At 37.7% G+C, this 19,180-nt stretch overlaps 1 protein-coding gene across 5 annotated transcripts in view; it reads left to right on the top strand.

Annotated features, from left to right (window-relative positions):
- The first annotated feature begins 157 nt into the window (after positions 1-157).
- Positions 158-19,180, top strand: part of ankrd11 (ankyrin repeat domain 11) — a 120,545-nt gene continuing 101,522 nt past the window's right edge. For 4 of the 5 annotated variants that reach the window (XM_051901051.1, XM_051901049.1, XM_051901050.1 and 1 more), the window contains exon 1: positions 158-1,328. The gene's annotated coding sequence lies outside the window, so the exon portion shown is untranslated. Of the gene's footprint in view, positions 1,329-14,842; positions 14,961-19,180 lie in introns of all 5 variants that reach the window. The other variant, XM_051901048.1, reaches the window with a different exon arrangement.

Here is a 19,180-nt window from a genome sequence, read left to right as displayed (position 1 = left end):
AATCAGCCAATCAGAATAGAAGCAGCTCGAGAACGGGCTGACGGGAAATGTAGTTCTACTCGCAGTTGAGTAACCAGGAAAACGACAAACAGTTGTAGTTGGGGCATGCGCAAAGACAGCTATCGTAATCTGAGGATTAAAAATTAGTTCTAGTGCAAATAAACATTTCAACGGGCAAAAATAAACCAACAAATGATTTTGAAATATATATATATATATTCTTGGTTGGTCGTCACGTGGTAATTAAATTTCACGTCATGTCAAGTGTGTGATTTCAAAAGTCTCTGTGTTGGGATATGAAGTGGGGTCAGAAGATTTGTGTATGATTATGGCAAGGAAATATCTCAGAAAAGTAATTCTAGGTTCTTTACAGCAGAGGGAGCCATTGCGCTATTCTGCTCTGAAATAAATCGGTGTCACAAGCTGATGACGTCAAAGCGAAATTAAAACAAAAAGCAACACATCTAAGACACATTTAATAAACAACAGTCAATGAAAGCAGCACGTGCTATAGCTGATGAGCTCGCGATCCGTCATCGGCAAGCTGTTTATAACTCTAACAAGAATCAAGTATGCTTTAGATTTTAGTATAGATACGTTTCGCTTGCTTCAGATCAGTCTGAATTAAGACTAGACAAGGAAGAACAGTTCTGTTCATTCGTATCTTAAAAACCCCACTCAGTCAACTTTGCTACATATATATCCACACAGGTTCTCCATTTTCCTCTCACCCAAATGGAGCTCGCAAAAACATGCCACTGTCTACGCCATTTTGGCTCGAGGTCGCCAAAGAAAACAACATGGAAGCTTCCTTCGGAAGAGCCACAATGGCGCCAGTTTCACCGTTGCAACGGGGAACAAACAGTGACCGCCCATTCGCGTCAGCCTATCACAGTCCGCGTATCAACTCCTCGCGTCCGCTCTTCGTCAGCGCGAGTCAAAGGCCGATCGAAACGGTTCGGAAGGAGTCGGACGTGGAGGATTAACTTGAAGCGGAATTTTATTTTTACACCTCAAATCAAGCCAAATCAGCAAACTTAACGTTACTGAGACCCGTGGACTTTTAAAGCGACGTATGGAGAGTTCATAACCCTTTCCATTACCAGTTTATCGGAGCCCTGAGAGATTTTAATCATCGCATTTTTTGGAGGAGGTAATCAGTGATTAGCTTAGCACGCTGGCGCGAGCGCGGACTGAGATGAGCGTCGCGCGCCTCGGATGTTCCCGCATCGGAGCTTGCTGAAGCAGAAGGCCTCAAATGGGAAAAACAAGCATCGGGAAGGAATACCAAGTATGATTTTGTAGATGTAGCTCACGTTTTAAAGAAGGTAAGCATTTTTAAAATGGCTCTTTCTTCTTTTAGAAGCCATTTCGTGTCGGAAAACCGTCTGCACGTCCTCTCAGGCGTCGACTTTCACGGTTAGCCCGCTAACGGCTTTAGCCCCGCTGCTAACGGGAGTTTGTTTCCCTCCCCCACCCTGAAGTCGAGGAAATGTTTGCGTATTGCTGAAAATCACTGTCTATTTTGTTAGGCTGTGCAGATGTATTCATCCCAGGTCTATAATGATGAAGGTTTGTAATCACTGAAGCTGGAGAAATGAAAAGAATCCTCGTCATGTTGTCGTTCTCTCTCTGGGAATCGGATACGGCCAGACAGGCTCAGCTGCCCTGCAGAAATCAGCCTCTGGGATGGGCAGCTTAATGTATGTGTGTTTCAAGGGCAGATATTGTTGACTTCACGTTGTTTTTATGTGCTGATATAGATGCAGGGATTATGGAGATCTATCACAAGAATCTGCGTTGGTTTATCAGTGCACCATTCGGACTATAAATATTAGATCACTGCAACACTCAATTATGGTGTTTAGTTGGCAATATGAATTCAGTTTTGGTTTGGTTTTCAATTCCCATATGCTTAACTGAAGAATTTGACTCTGTCAAGAAACAAAACACATCCTTTTATAACATAATATCATGAAGATTTCACCCAGGATCAGTGAAGGCAGATGCAGTGCTACAATCATACTATTTAACCACAGAAAAGTCATTCTCTGCATATTAAATGTCTTGTTTTTGATTCAGGACAACAGTATGTTTAGAGGATCTTCTATGTGGTGTGAGCCAAGGCTCTGAAAACACATTTTGTAGATGTGCTTGTTTAGACATTAAGTGGTGTGATTGTTTACTTCAGAGAGGAGTTGCACTGAAGCAGAGCTTAACAATACTTCAAGGGTGATCTGGAGGGTCTGTGAAAGTTTGTGATGAAGTAAACAGAGCTGGTGCAGTGGAAGAACACTGCGGCGGTGTTGGGGCGTTAGCACACTCTCTCTCCTGCTCTTCACATACTCTGCTGCCACTTCACATCCCTCCCTTCCTCACGTTTGTTTAATTCTTCTGAGCACAACTTTTACGCAACCGTAAAACTCTTGTTAGACTGTTTACCAGAAGGTGGTTTAAGAGCACTAATCGGGATTTACCTGAAGATCCGTAGGTGTTTGTCTGAGGTTGTCAGGCCTGTTTGTCTAGTTATTGTTTGGCAGAGAGGGGAAATGGACTTTTGCGTGGGGTGTGGGGTCAGGAATGCTTTTACTGGGAGTTTCAGAAAGCTTTTCTTTGCATTTATGATGGCAGTCACACTTGATTGTAATTATTTGCTCCGTCTCTCTCACTGCAGCCTTTTGAAGGCTCATTCTGTGACTCATGGAACATGCTTTGCTTGGTCACCATATTTAGGTCTGCAAAGACTTGATTTTTTGACCCAGCATTCCTCATTGATGGGATTTTTTTCAGCGTTACTGTTTGCAAACATGAACGGTTCTTTAAGGACGGCGAGTTAACAATGTTCTACCACAAAACAAGTCTTTTGTAAACATGTGAATGTGCTTCCAGGACAATTGGTTTGAAGTTGCCTAATAGTTTGGGGGCAGCTGTTCTTTGAGTGCTTTGATTGTTACTAGTTAGTGGCTACATGATGTTTTGAGCTTTGGAGTTCTCACGGTTCAAGTGGGAAATCTTGAAATATCTGGGAAAAGAGTCATTTCCAGGCCTGGGAAAAAAATCTTACATTTCTGTAATTTATCTTTTGGAAAGTATGTCTGCAAAATATCTCTCAGGATGTTATCTTATTTTGTGACCGGGTCTCGGCAACAAAATCACGATACATATTGTGAGACACTGTTACGTATCACAATGTGTGTCATTATTGACCTAATTTTCGCCTTATCAGAATTTATTGAATATTATATACAGTGCTGGTGCTAACTATAGGCAGTATAGTATGGTCTTCAGGTTATATGGTAGTACGATATGTGTAGTTTTCATTTGAAGAGTTCAGATGCAAAAACCTCTAAGGCCAGCTGAAAACGCTGCTAAAAATGCCTAGTGTGAGCACTCAGTACTTCAGCGTGAAAAAGATGCTCAGCGCCTTGTTATGCTCCTGGCGTTTAAAAAAACACTCTCATTGAAAACAATTGGAGAAGTACGCTAGCCGCTGGAAAAAACGCTTTGGTGGACACACGGCCTAAGTCCATCTGACATGTTTTCTTTTAAATGAGCATTTTTTTTTATCAGGCTACCATGTTTAGGTTCACTTTAATGGCAATGAAAAGGTTATTAGTCAGTTACTGAAATGCCTCATTTTCGAAAATGTCGCTTTAGTCAATTTATTTGTATTTAACAAATTTGACTGTCTTTTGCTCTCAAACCAGCTAAGTCCATGTGTGTTTTTTTTCACAAAAACTCTAAGTCCACATCTTTGGACAACAAGACATAGTAAAACATCTGTTTCTGTCAATTTTACAGCAGCAAAAGGAACACTTGTTTTTTCATGAAATCCTGTCATTGTCACTGTAATGATGGACAAAACATGATTAAAAAAACCGCGGCTCATACGCACACTGACGTTCATTGTGAAATCATATGATTCGATTTGCGTAAGGGAAGTGGTGTTTAGTGGTTTCTGCCAACGAACCGCTATTTCTGAATGGGCTGATGCTGGGATTTAGCAGATTTGAAGCGAAAGTATTTGATGAACGTATACTATGTGGAGAGATCATTCGCTCAATACCATTATCTAATTTTTGACGGAGGTGGCGTTTAACGACTTTTGCATCTGAACTCTTCAATTGAACGTTGGGAGTTCTGCAATATTTAGCGTTGTTTACTTGTAAATCTTCTAAGCCCAGAAATTGTAGTTTATCCACTGTAATAAATTCAAACAAATAGGGATGCACCGATAGTGATTTTTAATGGCTGATTAAACTGGCCTTAAACAACAACAAAAACAAAATCTCTAGCTATTTGAATTTCGTGGCAACCACTGCATTTTAATCACAATCTAAACAAAGATGCTGCATGCATGTAACATGAGCAGTTGTTATTTGAATTAGATGGTATATTTTCAAGATTTAAAGCAAAAACAGAATGGTCTGACTTTAGATTTGTCAAATAATGCTACATAAGAGACACCTGAACAAAACAAAAACATCAGAAGGACTGAATGAAAATGCAAATTCACTCTCTGACAGTAGGTGGCGCTTATGGAGGAGCAGCGATTTACTTTTCTTGGTTACCGCTGTAAACGAAGCAGTGCTGCGCTTATAAACAGAAGTCAGTTCCCTTCAGAGATGCATTATAAACTTCAATATTTATGTTTTTCCTTCCAATATTTGGAGCATCGTGACAGTGAGCTTGTTGTGCCTTGTTCCTCTTTCTTCTCATCTTTGCGTCCGTCTTCAGCATGTTCCGTTTCTGGCCTGTGTTGACGTCCTGTTTACAGACTTTGTAATATTTCCACACAAATTACATTTTGGGAAATGACTGCTATGCAGTTTGTGTGCAAGTCTGGAATAGAGATCGGCCAAAATAAAATGAATATCAGATTCATGGCCATCTCTTCAAAGAAATCTTCACATTGCTGGTACAAATTATTCTCTCTACATTTATGAAAACTGATAATAAGCAAGAAGCTTCTCCCAAAAGCTAAAATGTAGAGATGTAGCTACATTTCCAATGTGTTTTCCCATTAAAACAAGAAAAAAATCCTGTACTATCCCAAGCCCAGACATTAATGCGGAGCAGAGAATTTTTGATATTTGTAGACAGTTGTAGATGTTTAGATTTATTATAGTTCGGTTTGCTGGCAGATTTAGCAGCCTCGGGAATGAACGCAGGCTTGATGCATTACACTTTTCTTTGAGCAGAATATCACACCGAAGATCTCTGAATTCAAACATGGAGAGAGAGTGTGCGCGCGTGTGTGTGCGTGCGTGTGTGTGTGTGCACATAGCTGCATACTATTTCTGGGCAGAAAATTTCTATATTGTCTTAGTGTAAAACTGTGATTGGGAAATCTCTTGACATCCTCAATTGTTTACTTCTGGTTTCATTTAGGCACGATGTGGTCTAAATATTATATTCTATTCATAAACTTTAGAAGTCTTGCAAATTGTTTAAATGTTTTTGTATTCAAATGAGTCAGTATGTCGGGTTTGTATGGTATATCAATATTTTTTTTTATAAACAATATAGAATGAAGCAATAGCGTTTGTCAATATACAGTAGTTTGATATTACAAGTGCATCTGAAAAATAGTGGAGGACACAGAGTGAGCTGCATAATCCTAAACATGAGACAGATAGGCTACTCGTGGAGTTAAATTTGTGAGACTTATTTTCCTCAGTGCAGAACTTTCATTTCACAGGTATATTCTCCATCTGTAAATGTTAAAAAAATCATGCAAATATTTCCATTTTGCTGTCAGGAGTGGACAAGCCATCCACAAGCGAGTCTCCGCTAAACTTCAGACTTTTGAGAAACGAGTGTCGCCACGCCAAACAGACCGAGTGCAATAATTCTGACTAAAATATACTTTTTGCTGAAAAAATTGTAGTTTGACATTAAATGTGCCATATGTACAATTTCAAGTGTATTTTTATGATAGCAGTAACTGTAAAGTTTTACTGTTTTTTTGCGGCAGCTCTGTATATTTCTATGGCATCACTGTTGAAGAGTAATTAGCTGGTGAAGTGGATTTACTTATTGTAGAGTTAACGAAAGATAACACAAGCATCATTCAGCCAAAAAATAGATATGATTTTTTTTGGCCATATCGCCCAGCCCTAATTCAAATTTGGTGTGGTCCAATCGAGGAGCAGCTGTATCAATACTCAGTCAGCATGGGATATGTGACGATATATTGCACTGATGTATTGAACACAGAGAAATTAGTACCGTAAGAAGTATAATTACTTAATCTATTATTGGCACTTGGCAAAAATGGAAACCTGATTGACCTGAAAGCGTCCAGTAAGGACACAAAAATTCATGGAAAAAAAATGGAGGTCACAGATCAAGCTTCTATTGGAGAAGTGCACAATCCAAGTGGCCCAAAACATGAGAATACTGTATATTAATTTCTTAAACTCTTAAGCACATACTTTACTGCAGCTTTTTCTGCCACATGCTTCGACAAGTGTGTGTATTGCTTAATTGGTTTCAGATATGTTTCAGCATAACTTGCGTTCGACAGTTACATCCTTATCTGGGTCAGTGACGTGAGGAGTCATTTTTTTTGTCCAAAGGCGATAATAAAAAAACACAGATATGACATCCAAAGTATGTAAGGTAGTACAACTAGATAATTATATCTTCTACATATAAAGGTATTTTTAAGATTTTGAAGTGTCAAAAGGTCATTCGGTTTAACCGTCCAAAGGCCATGTGACAGGATGTGACATCATTCAGACTCCTGCAAAGGACCACATGGTCATGAAGCAAAGTAACTAACTCTCAACTATTTGAAAAATTCATGTTTTCACTTGTTTATACGCATGTCCCGAAACATCAAGTCATTCGATGCAACCACTATAAAACATGGAAAATGTGATATTTAAAAAAACTTGTACTAAATATAAAACGTTTGTCCTTTTGTTAACTAGCTAGCTAGATATCAGCCTGTTAACATTGTTTTGAAAATATCGTCATTCGGTAAAACTGAAATTTTGGTTAAACGAATGACTTTTTTTGGTGACAAATTTTGTCCATCTTGTAAAAAATGACACAAGCAGTGTTAATTGATTATAAAAACCACATAATATCATTAACACTTAATAAAACTTCAAAATTAATTATATCTCCTTTAGGTTTTTTACACTTTTAAAAACCTTATTTGTCAATGACCCGTCTATAAATTCACATTTCAGTATTAAGGCTTGTCTGTGAGGGTTCACATGCTGTCTTCACTAAATGACTTCACCAGCTTGTGCATCAAACCAATGGAGTGCAGTAGAAAAGAAGCCAGGTTAATGTGAATGGCAAAATATTTGTGTTAAAATATTTAATGTTGCAGCCCTGCTCACCTAACAGATTAAAGTGGATTTAGACTTATTTCCCCTCGGTTGGAAGTGCTGTAGGTGGACTATAGTAGTTTGAGCCGCTACTCACATGACATTATTGTATGCTGGTTTCCTCTGGCCTTCCCCTTCCTCATTGCATAGTGTGTTAGTATCTGTAAACAGGAACGCTCACTCTCCTCTCACGTTTCACTTCTCTCTTGCGGTGTAAATGTTTTATAGACCCCTCTATACTGCCATGTAAACCCCTTTGAATCCCTCTCTCTCCCTTTGGAAATGCACAAACGCATGCATCTACCCACAAACACCTGGGACGGGGCACTTGATTTTGGGGTTTGAATGTTTCTCAGCCTGACGCCTCTTCTCTTGGGCACAGGTTGTGCTTCCACTGCAGTGCGTTTGATAACATTTCTCCCCAACTCTCATACATCAAAGGAGACACTTCTTTCTCCCCTGCTCTCTTCTCTGCCGCATTTCTTCTCTCTGTATATTATCACTCAGTGGTTTCTTTTGATCTTTCAGTATCACCTCTTATTGAACCGAGGCTTATCTCTCTTAAACCTGGGTATAGGCGCGATAGTATGCTTTTAGTCTACAGTACTGTTATATCTTATCATAGCTTCATTACACAACAAAATATTTCCTTTGCTGTGAATGTTAAATGTAATATTAAAATGACAAACAAACAACAGAGTTGGGGGAACTTTTATGCATTTTCAAAAAATACAACCCTATGACAACAAACTCACAGAAATCTTATCACTAGAGACTACTAACAACTCGCATGAACAAATCAAATACTAGAATGTGGGTAAACGAACAGTTAATGGGCCCTGTTGACTTCCATAGTATGGAGAGAAAAAAATATGGAAATTATTTGGGCCCAGAAACTGTTTGTTTACCCACATTGTTCTAAATATCATCTTTTGTGTTCAGCAAAAGAAAGAAATTCATAGAGGTTTGGAACAACTTGAGGGCGAGTAAATGATGACAGAATTTTCATTTTTGGGTGAACTATCTCTTTAACCTAATTTACACTTATGTTTTATTCACATGAAACAGGATCAACTTGTTTTGTATCTTAGTGATGAAACGGTTACCAGTTTGATGATAAACCATGATAAAATTCCTGACGGTTAGTATTACCGTTTCATATTATATTAAATTAACTGTATTTGGTTACCACAATTTGAAAAACACATGGTAAATAAGTAGGCTACTGTCCAGCATTAAGCAAAGTAAGCAACATTCTCACGCAGGTGTAACATGCAGTGATGGTTTCGTTTTGAGTGCAAACATGGGGAAAGCTGTGAGAGGTTTTACAAGATTCCTGGGGGAAATTATATGAATGAATGTATAAATGAATGAATGAATTATAAAAATGCATCTCTGAAGGGGACTAACTGTCTTCAAAAGTTTCAATGGCATCTTCCCTCCTTGTAATGCCTCATAAAGTAGTGTTTATAAGCGCAGCTTTGGTTTGTTTACGAAGGTTACCAGGGAGAGGCTTTATTTCTGCTGTTCCATAAGCTCCATCTACTGTCAGAGAGTGGATTTTCACATTTTCACTCAGCCTGTATGCCGATGTCAGGCCAAAAATCGGATCGAATCTGTGGCATTGTTGTAAATTTGAACTGGTTGATGGAAAATAAGCTAATGTGAAAAAATGAAACTGCAAATGAAAACAATTCAGATAATAACAGGGTTTTTCCAGGGTCAAAAATGGTCTTCGGTGGTGGCTGACAAACGTGGTTATCGACACAAACAATAAAAAGTACCCTACCCATGTGATCTGCAAGCCTAATACTGACAATAAATCACCTGCCCCTCTAACTGTAATCCTTTCTTGCCCTCTTTGCAAAAAAAATTTGATTTCATAGCTTTGTAAGAAAAGATGTTTCTTTGGTAGACCTGATAATTATTTTGGTGCATATATTAATTAATTATCAATATTAAAAAGTAGCATTAAAGTTTATTTTAACTAATAGTCAAATTTTTTTACCATATACAATTGAATGCACCTAGCTAACAGCTTGCTTTGTTCTGGTTTCACCTCACTCAAGTCTAAACTGATCTTATAGGTAGGCCTAATTTACTACACATTGTCATATAAATAACCTGAAAATACTGTGGATTATTAAGGCTAAATCTAAGTAACCAGTCTTGCTAAATATAAGCACACTTGCGTTCTCATTTCAGAGGTGTTCTGAGTAAATGATTCGTTATAGACCGATTCAGACAGTGACGTCTGGTGAGATCAGTGTTGGACAGGTGTGCGTTTCCCAAAGTGAACTATGGTCGCAAGTTCCGTCATTACCAATAGTTTAATGGGACTTACGACCATAGTTGGCTAACGATGCTTTTGGGAAAATGCACCCCAGATCAGTTGTTTTAACTATTCATTAAAAATGTTCAGTGTAGGACAAAACCCTGAATAAGGTATCTAGAATTATGTATGAAGCAGATAAAATACCTGAAGTCTATCATTTTGACTGAAATGTAAGTTTGATCATTTTATAAAACTTTTTTCCAAACTTTATTTACATGTTAGTAGATAAAATGTTATGTTGTAAGTGGGGTGTGCAATATTTGTCGTCTACGATAATATCATAATTGATGTTTTAACGATGTGCCGATCTGACTTTATCGTGTTCGTCCCTCACTCTGCAAAAACCAAACAAAAATACGATTAGCGTCTACGCATAAATGCGTGATGTAGCCTTTTAGGCTAGACTGTGCATGTCCTTTTAGTGTGCACACTTTCACTGCATGATCTACTCTAGTAAAATATAGTACAAATCCCCCTGTATGAGTATTTGTCTTTTAGGCTATATCATATGATAAAGTTAGGCAATCACACAAAGAGTGCAGTTATTTTCCAATTATCAGCACGACTGCAAATGTGATTGGTTTTTATACAGCAGTTTAATAAACAAGAAGTTAATATTAAGTGACTTACATTTTAGACACAATATTGCTTGTATTGCTTTATTTTGTCAACAAGCACACAGCACTGTTTTACGTCTCTGAGCAACACAGTGGTGTTTCTTTACTGAATGAATCAGTCCTTTTGAACAACTCAGTTGAATGAATGATTCAATGACTCACTCATTAAGAAAGTCAAATGATTCGTTCCTGAAATAATCAGCTGTTTAAACGAATCGTTTGAATGAATTACTCAAATGTTTCACTCATTAACAGTGACTTGCCACTAACTACTGGCAGTTTTAGTTTCATATTTGAAGTATTTTTAAAACATCAAAACATTATGCATTTGTAACTGCAGGTTAAATGCATTTATGTCCCTCTGAGCTGCATTAAACAGTCTGTGTAAATGCATCTAAATGCCTCTTCAGATGTGTTTCCTCTGCATTGAAAAGACAAATTTTGTTAATACTGATTTCATTTGATTGGTAACAGTCAGTGTCTTAATATTCTAATTGAAATTAATTAAATGTAAGAATTTGACAAAGGATGCATAGGTTACATTTAATTAGGTAAGAAAATTTAAACTTGTTGGAAAATTTAATTTCGGTCACGTTGTTAATGTTATTTTAATGTTTATGCAAACAAAGTGCATAGTGTTGTTAATTTAATTTGTTGTTTGTTTTAAATATAAAACTTGGTCAAATGAATACAGTGTGTATCAGTACTTTTCTAGCATTTCCAGGCATTTTAACAATACTGTGATAATGTTGATAACCGTGAGCATTTGTCACCATTATTGTATCTAAGGATTTAAGTTTATACCCTGTTGATCAAATGAAATTCAGCTGTAAATAAGCTGTGTATGGATGCAGAAGATTCACTGGTGTGGGCAGATGTGAGTAGCGTCTGGAACACGGGAAGGGGGCGGGATTGGGCAGCAGGAGACAGCAGTTTTGATTGGACGTGCTGGAGACTGAGTAATACATTATCTGTATGAGCAGCACAGGCCGTTAGCTTAATGTTCACCAACAGATACAGCATTTGTCTTCAGTTGCAAAGATGTTATATCAGATCTGCCTGGTATTTTTTTGATATAGAAATAATTTTAGCCATTGAAAAAACATCCTACCTCAATTGCATTTTGTGTTCTCCGGAATCGGCCACTACTTTTGTGTCCTGCCGCACCACCTCTCAAACATATCATAGGACCATGAATTTCATTCACGAGCGCTGCTTTCAGGATCACATTTGCTCAGGTTTACATGGGGCCATTCTCTAAATTGAAGAGCACTTCCTGCGGGCTGCTGGCTGCCGCTCGGCTCTTCTTGTGATGTGTGGGGGTGGGGAAGCGTGGCTCGGCTGAATCTCAATGACTGGGCCCTTTAGCAGCACTGTCCTTTTGATGGGGCAGCTGCGGCCATTCAATCGGCCCATTTACATTGAAATGCGGGGACAGGAAGGGGGGAGGGCTGAGGCCTGTGCGTGACTGAAAAGCATACCTAACCAAAGACCAAAGAGAGGAGGTCCACTGCGGGGCTCTGACACTTCTTTGTTTTCGGCAGCCCTGGTGCCTAGTGCATCGCACAAAGGCTTTAAGCACCCTACTTTGACCACTGCGCTCATTTCCACTACTCAGCTTTTTACATTTCTTTCACACAGAGTGTCTGTCGGCACCTTTGAAATGGTTGTTGAAAGAGACATTGAAAGTACAAATGTCTATTAAAGTAGCTGTTTACCTTAAAATGAACATTATTTACACACCTGCATGTCCAATCCAAACCTGTATGCCCTTTTAGTACAACTCAAAAGGAAAGATTTTAAAGAATATTTATGCATCTATGAATTTCAAAATGGCACGTACAGTGAGAAAATAGTCTAAACAATGCTATATTCCAGGTCTTTTCAAGCTATATGATGTTGTTGTGAGAGGACATTTTTCACTAAAAATCTTTCCCTCTGACAAAGCTATGAAACTGAAAATTAAGTAATGCACCACACCAGGTTTAACACCATTGATGGCAAAGCTCAATTACTGCTTTTGTGTCGCAATGTGATGAATGTGGGAAGGAGAATGAGATTTCAGTGTTGCAGCAGAAGGCGTGATTATCAGTCTATATCGATCTAAATTTTAGTCTGTTCCTCGCAGAATGTCGTCATATGGTTTCATGAGGCATGGAATATAGTGCATGTGTAATAAGGGCTGCATCTGAAGACATAGGCAGCTGGCTTGTTGTCTCACTGCCTTATAGGCATTGACTCTGCAGACAGTTTGTGCACGAAGGTACCTCACGAAACTGATTTCAGACAGACTTCTGAGGCAGTAAAAGAGTAAAATTTCCTGATAATTTACTCACCCCCATGTCATCCAAGATGTTTGTCTTTCTTCCTTCAGTAAAAAAGAAATGAGGAAAACATTCCAGGATTTCTGCATATAGTGGACTTAACTGTGGTTGACGGTCTAAATGTCAGTTTCAGTGCAGCTTCAAAGAGCTCTACACGATCCCAGACGAGGAGTAAGGGTCTTATCTAGAGAAACCATCGGTCATTTTCTTAAAAAAAAAAAAAAAAAAAAAAAAAATTATATATACTTTTTAACCTCAAATGCTCGTCTTGCACTGCTCTTCGATGCGCCATGCATTACATAATCATGTTGGAAAGGTCATGCGTGACGTAGGCGGAAGTAACAATCCAGTGTCTACAAAGGGAACGTGCAAAGACTAAGTCATGCGCCCTTTACAAAAAAGGTAAAATGATGTCGGACGGATTTTGAAGATGAAGTTCTTCGCCCTACGTCTCGCGTGACCTTTCCAACATGATTACGTAATGTGTGGCGCATCGCAGAGCAGTGCAAGATGAGCATTTGTGGTTAAAGTATATCATTTAATTTTAAGAATTTTTTTTTTTTTTTTTTTTTTTTTTAGATCATTTCTCTGTACAAGACCCTTATTCCTTGCCTAGGATCGTGTAGAGCTCTTTGAAGCTGCATTGAAACTGACATTTGGACCTTCAACCTGTTGGTAACTGTTGAAGTTCACTATATGGAGAGAAATCCTGGAATGTTTTTCTCAAAAACCTTAATTTCTTTTCGACTGAAGAAAGAAAGGCATAAACATCTTGGATGACATGGGCATGAGTAAATTATCAGGAAATTTTAATTCTGAAGTGAACTAATCCTTTAATGATCTACAGCAAAATAGAGTGCTAGCTTTGGTGAGAACTAAACAAATATTTAATTACTATAGTAGTAATCACATTCATTCCATAATGAAATCCAAATATTTAAACAATGGTAAATATACAGTGCGTCTTATTTGGAAAATTATATTTAATAATCTGTATTAATCAACCCCAAATGAGGTCATTGTTTGGATGCTATGTAGCATGTGTATGAAGTCTTCATAAAAAATATTGCCGCCTGTTTTTGTTGTGTAAGGTCTATTCTGAAGGGGGTGAGTGATTTTCCACTGCTCTCTGTGTAGGGACAGGTTTGGTAAGGTTGTCATCCTAAACCCTGAGGGCTTTTCTCTTTCCCCTTTGCTGTTGGGTTGCTGAAGTGAATCACAGATTGTTTTGAACCCAAATACTTGTGACTTCCTGGTGCAATAGCACACAAAACCAGTTTGTGGTTGCATGGGAGTGTTTTTCAATAGCAACATGCTGCTGTGCCCATCTGCTGTCTTAACAGCCTTTGGGTGAGATTCAGATTTGAACGCTCCGTTTCAGCCTGATGCTGCTGTTTACACTGCATTTTACATTTAAAGGAATAGTTCACCCGAAAATTAACTGTCATCTCACCCTTGTGATGCTTGACGCTTTTTCTGTGGAATGCAAAAGCAGCTATCTAATATAATGTCAAGGCTGCTCTTTTCACAATGTAAAAAGCTCCAAAAACTGTGATTAAAAACACCTCAAGACACTTCACACCAGGTTTGTTTTCAGTAATGCTGTAATCATTTTCCCACAATAATGTAAACTCAAAAAATTTTTTGGATTTACTTAAAGGGATAGTTCAATTTTCAATGAAAATTTGTTGTTTATCTGCTTACCCCCAGGGCATCCAAGATGTAGGTGACTTTCAGTTCTGTTTCTTCAGTAGAACACAAATGATGATTTTTAACTCCAACCGTTGCGGTCTGTCAGTCGTATAATGCTTGTCAATGGTAACTCCATCTATAAGAGTAAAAAAACAAGCACAGACAAATCCAAATTAAACCCTGCGGCTCGTGACGAAACATTGACCTCTAAAACATCACTATGTCCAACTGCCTTGCGCATCTGGTTGGTGAGGTCTGAACGCGCTCTGACAACGGAAGTGATGTCTCGCACTCATTGAAGTATAAGCGCGAGACATCACTTCCGTCATCAGAACGCGTTTTTAGACCTCACCAACCGGATGCTCAAGGCAGTTGGACATAGTGGTGTTTTAGAGGTGAAAAATGATATAAATACTGTTCGGTTTCTCGCACAAACTGATCGTTTCGTGTCTTAGAACATCAATGTATCGTCACGAGCTGCAGGGTTTAATTTGGATTTGTCTGTGCTTGTTTTTTTGACTCTTATAGATGAAGTTCCCATTGACAAGCATAATACGACTGACAGACTGCAACGGTTGGAGTTAAAAAATCATCATTTGTGTTCTACTGAAGAAACAAAGTCACCTACAGCTTGGATGCCCTGGGGGTAAGCAGATAAACATCAAATTTTCATTTTTGGGTGAACTATCCCTTTAAAAAAAAAAAAAAAAGCATTTTCAAGTGGTTCCACACAACTATATTGAGTAATTTGTACAAATAACAATTTAGTTGTATGAACAAAAGAAATTCAAGTAAAAAATTCAGAAAGGTGAACACATTTGACTTAATTTACCTTATTAACTATTTGCTCTACAAAATGCACTCAAAAAATAACTCATTGAACAAACTCAATTTAATTGAGAGAATGAATTCCATCTTATAAACGTGTATGAGAAAAGTTTTGTTTATATAGCACCTTTTAGTTTGCACCTTTTTAAGTGTTTAACAGAATAGAAGTAGACAGGAGATATGATTGCCCACACCCTAAACACAGGCACCGCTCTTCTGTATAGTGGTAACCACAAAATTCAAAAACATTACAGAAACTCCCCTAAATGCTCAACGTATTTGAACATTAAACACTAACATAAACATCTTCTCCTTTACTGAAAAACACATAAAATAACACTTTAATCCCTAAATTTACTCTCCTAATGGCATGCTGGGAACTACAGATCCACTGCCCAGTTAGTTGTCAACATTAATTTGTGCGTTTCACTCAGCAATGTTAAGTTGACTGAACAAAGCTGACTGAGTAAAGCTGACAATACTCATTTTTAGTAGAAACAACTTGGTTAAATTAAGTTCATGTAGTTACATGAGTTTAAGTAATGTGAACAAGGATGGTTTGAGTGAAACTAACAAGAGTAAAAGCTCTTTTTTTTTTTTTTGAGTGCAGGAAATAATGCAAGTGGAAAATAATGCGTAACAATGTGCCAAATGCACGTTAAACTTGCAGCACATGCAGAGATTGAGTTCACTGCATTCATTCACTGTGAAAACACTGGATCATGAGCTGATCGCACGAGCAAATTGCGCACTTGACTTTGAAACACACAGCACAAACAACTATATACTTATTTAATTAAATCAGTCTTTCACAGTTTGATATGGGCTCGAAGCCATACTGCGCTTTTGCTTTTAGTTCGCTTGACATGTACTTTGCCAAAGCAATGGCGCAAAACACAACATTAAAGACGTTTTATGTTATAATGAGAAGTTTAACCCTCTGGTGCTCTTTGGTCATATTTGACCAAAAAATGTTTCTTTTTTTTTTTTTTTTTTTTTTTTTAGAATTTTTTACTTCATCGGAATGGTACGAAACTTGGTAAAGGTTTTGGCCCTCGCTATGTGAACACACAAAAGCTTGACATGATTCGAAAAGGTTAAATGGTTTTGAAAAAAATAGTCACACTTGCGTTCCTCGTGGCCAAAAATGAGCGCATTGTAAATTAATGGAAGACGAATTTCATCTAGTGGAAACATTTGGTACTTTGGCCAAACAAAATCTTACTGAAAGCTCTTTTTTTTTTTTTTTTTTTTGAGATGTCAAGCTCAAATTTGGAGCACAACTTTAGATTTATGGCTTGATTTTCTTGCAGTTTTAGAGTAAAACTTGTTTTTGAAAATCAAGATTTCATATAAAAATTGAAGATAGTATTTTTGTGCATTTTTCATAACAATAAACAAATTCTGTAACTTTAAGTTAACTTTTTAAAACTTTTCACTTCAGCAATAATTTGCCACGTGTCTTTGAAAAGAGATCACAATTAATGCTCTAAAGCAATTTAGTACCGTAAAATCCCCTAAGAATACAAAATATTCATTATCAAACTAAAATACAGTACATTTCATTGAAATACTTTTTTTTTTTTTTTTTTTTTGACCGACGTGCGAAGAGAACCAAAAGGTTAATTATATTTTCAGTTCATTACAACTCTGGCTTAACAGATTATTTAATGTATGAGAAACACTGCTTTTTTTTTTTGTTTTAATAGTGTTATTTGCATGTTGTTGTGCTCACTGGTCATTTTACAGAAAGGGGATTGAATGAGATGGTAAAAGCGAATTCTCCCCGTTCATCTACTACGTGCTAATTGCAGAAGCTTTTGAAGTGCTGTAGCTGCTGGGAGAGGCAGATTTTTGTCAGCAAGCCTTATAGTGTGTTTGTGTACTGCTACCACTGTCGAATACACTGCCCATAATAGAATCCACGTGTTCTTCCAGTGCCAAACTCCCACATCGCTCTGTAGCTTTTAATAGAAGCACACTTGTCTTCTGTGTGAGAAGCAGAGATTGTTTTCATCGTGCATAGGCTTTCATTTTAGTTCACCAACTGCTTTTGTGGTTTTCAATGGCACGTACTAAGTATGAGTTGCAAAAGATCCTTTCATGTAAAAATCAGTTATTTATGTACCGACATTTACTAAATTGCAGTTTGTATAGCGCACCACAGGACTTAACCCAGTTTGCATGGTTCACTGATAAGGACAGAATGATTATAATTTGGGAGCTTCCCCAGTACTTTCTGTCCATGTGTCTTGTACGGCTTTAATTTCTTTCACTTTTACCTGACAGTTTGAGTTGCTTGACTAAAATCGAAAGCTATTTAAAGCAACAACTGTTTCATGATGAATATTTTAGGTAATGAATAATTCAGTTGTGCGTAGGGGAATATTTTTGTTGGATAGAGTGGTTTCTCTACAGGGGCAGCCCTGAACGGCTCATGTTCGTGCGCTTTCTCTGGCCCAGCACAGCAGGGTTCAGCTCGGTCATGAAGTCTTCCAGCAGTTGCACATTAATATAATTTTCACAGAAGTCACAAGTGTTGTCATTTTACCAAGATTTCAGTAGTTAAAGGATTAGTTCACTTCTGAATGAGAATTTCCTGATAATTTACTCATGCCCATGTCATCCAAGATGTTCATGTCTTTCTTTCTTCAGTTGAAAAGAAATGAAGGTTTTTGAGGAAAACATTCCAGGATTTTTCTCCATATAGTGGACTTCACTAGGGTTCATCGGGTTGAAGGTCCAAATGTCAGTTTCAGTGCAGCTTTGATCCCAGACGAGGAATAAGAGTCTTATCTAGAGAAACCATTGGCCATTTTCTAAAAAAAAAAATTTAAATTATATACTTTTTAACCACAAATGCTCGTCTTGCACTAGCTCTGCAATCTGAGCAGTTTGACTTGCAATTTAAAAAAATATGATGCTTTGAGTGCTGTTGAGCGGATTCATAAACATCTCTGATTGGCCGTTGTGTTCACACGCTCAACAGAGATGCACGGGATGCACGGGAATGTTTGAAAGCTTTCAAACGCTCCTGTGTAAGCACTCTGTGAAGAACGTCATTGTCTGTTTACAACATGCTTTTGAAGCCTTGATCATAAAATTCTCATTCATGCATTTCATCACTCTGAAATGTCAGTAGTGAAATATATTTACATATTGCAATAGACGATATAGCAAAGTCTCTAATGATAGACATTTTACTTTATTCCTTAGTAATGATATCGTCATACTGCCCAGCCCTAACGTCAACTTGTCAATACATTAACAAGTTGAACAAGCGTACTCAACTCGTTACTGATAGCTGGGAATGGAAGATCCTATTGTCAAAAAACATGGACAGAATGATCCGTTCAGGTGGAAAACTAATAAGTTCTACATAATATCGACACAGGACCTCTGTCTTTTAGATCTTTTCTTAGTAAGAGAAATTCAAAACCCACATCCTTATCTTCTCATGCACCTTGAAAGCTGCCAAAATTTTTGTTTTTCTTTTAATTGATCCAACATAAAGTCTGTTTTTCAGCTCATGTGACTGTAATTCTGCCTATTTTTAAAATAGAGCTTAGCCAACTTCATTTCAGGAGACATGTCCAGTTTAATCTTATGTATGGAGAAGAAAATGCCAACAACGTTCTCTCATGCCACCATGTTCTTTCTTTAAAGCTCTCTGTAGAATTGAGCCTGTTCTCATTTGAATTTTAGTGGCTGTGTGAGTTGACGTGCCCCAGGGTCATATTGATGATTACATATGCATGAATTCAGGAGAAATTACCCTTTCCTCTGCAGGGTGGAATTGTCAGCCAGTGCGACGGCTGCTCTGAGAAGTGTACTACTTTATATTTAATTTGGATTTTTCTGTCGAGGACATTTTTAGTCTTTCAGAATGCTTTCTAGCATACTGCCACTATAGCCTTGCTGATTCTGTTTGTTTGTCTGAGACAATAATGGAGTGTGAATAATGGAACTTGCCGTAATGATTTGGACCTGCGTAATGTTCATTTACATTTCATGATGGCATGTCCTTTTGACCTCCGT

This window comes from Ctenopharyngodon idella, chromosome 7 (assembly GCF_019924925.1).
Source record: "Ctenopharyngodon idella isolate HZGC_01 chromosome 7, HZGC01, whole genome shotgun sequence".
Lineage (NCBI taxonomy): Eukaryota > Metazoa > Chordata > Actinopteri > Cypriniformes > Xenocyprididae > Ctenopharyngodon > Ctenopharyngodon idella.
Note: the sequence above shows the minus strand (reverse complement) of the source record. Positions and strands in the feature narration are given on the sequence as shown.